Source organism: Rhagoletis pomonella, unplaced genomic scaffold (assembly GCF_013731165.1).
Source record: "Rhagoletis pomonella isolate Grant_MI unplaced genomic scaffold, Rhpom_1.0 Rhpom_scaffold_00017, whole genome shotgun sequence".
Classification (NCBI taxonomy): domain Eukaryota; kingdom Metazoa; phylum Arthropoda; class Insecta; order Diptera; family Tephritidae; genus Rhagoletis; species Rhagoletis pomonella.
The window spans coordinates 441,183-442,520 of NW_023458571.1; the positions used below are offsets into that span (position 1 = coordinate 441,183).

Below are 1,338 nucleotides of genomic sequence, written 5' to 3' on the forward strand. Positions count from 1 at the left end.
GTATTCGTTGTTTTTCGTTTTGACTAAATACGAACGAGGTGTATGCCAAACCTTGGATATTGTACCTTCTTCCCAGCGATCTGCCCACACATATACTTCTTCGTTTAACATACATTTCTCTCGGCTTTTAGCGTTTCGGTTGTAAAATTGTTTCATATTGTCTTGTTTGCTTTTGATTTGATTTATAGCATTTGCACAAATTTGAGGGTCATATTTTTTGTTTATCATTGGTACTTTAGAGCGCAAAACCCTACTGTTAATTAATTGAGATGGAGAGAAAGATAAATCTCTTGTGGGAGTATTTCGATAATCTAATAATGCCATATATACATTCTGTATAGTATTTGATTTTTTCATTATATTCTTGCAGATCTGAACCGCGCGTTCAGCTAGACTGTTTGATTTTGGATAATGTGGACTACTTGTTTCAAATTTGAAATCCAACAATTTTGCGAATTCATTGCATTCGAAAGAGTTAAAAGGCATGTTGTCTGTAATTACAATTTTAGGTATTCCATTTCTACTAAACACTTCAGTCAATTGCAAATTTACATCTTTGGCTTGCTTGCTCTTAAGCTCTTTGAGCTCTATACATTTTGAAAAATAGTCAGCAACAACTAAGTAATCCTTATTCTTAAACTGAAATATATCACAAGCTACTTTTTCGAAGGGCCTCTTCGGTATTGCATGAGCAATAAGCGTCTCTTTTTGATTTTTATTAGCGTTTACTTGACAAGTCCTACATGTGCTAACCATTTGTTCAATTTGATCGTCCATTCCTGGCCAATAAACTGCATTGCTAGCTTAATTTTTTGTTTTTGTTATTCCACTATGTGTCTCATGAAGTTGCTTCAACACTAGTTGCCTCATTGTTATCGGTATCATAATCCTTTCATTAAAAAATAATATATAATCATCTAAATAAATTTCATTTCTGCTTTTATAAAAACATTTAGCTATTTCATTGCATTTGGCTTTGTTGTGTGGCCACCCATGTAAACAATAGTTCTTAATAACACTTAGAATTGGGTCCATAGTGGTCTCTCTCTGAAATTGACTTTTCCGCTCATCACTTACATTAATGCTGAGTACATAGTTGTCTAAGTCGCTATCCAAGTCATTTGCTGCATATTTTCCTGCATGACGAGAAAGGTAATCGGCTATATGGATTGTTTTTCCCGGTCTGTACTCAAGTTCTATTTCAAAATTTAGTAGTTTCAATCGAATATTTTGTAATTTAGCGGAAGGAATTTTGTGAATTTCCTTTTTTACGATTGCAGTTAACGGCTTGTGATCATTAATGATTTTAATTTTCCATCCAAACATATAAAACTTAAA

General features: G+C 33.1%; 1 protein-coding gene across 5 annotated transcripts in view; it reads right to left on the reverse strand.

The window, feature by feature from the left end:
- Positions 1–1,338, reverse strand: part of LOC118749507 — a 417,693-nt gene that overhangs the window by 177,999 nt on the left and 238,356 nt on the right. The gene's annotated exons all lie outside the window — the stretch shown is intronic.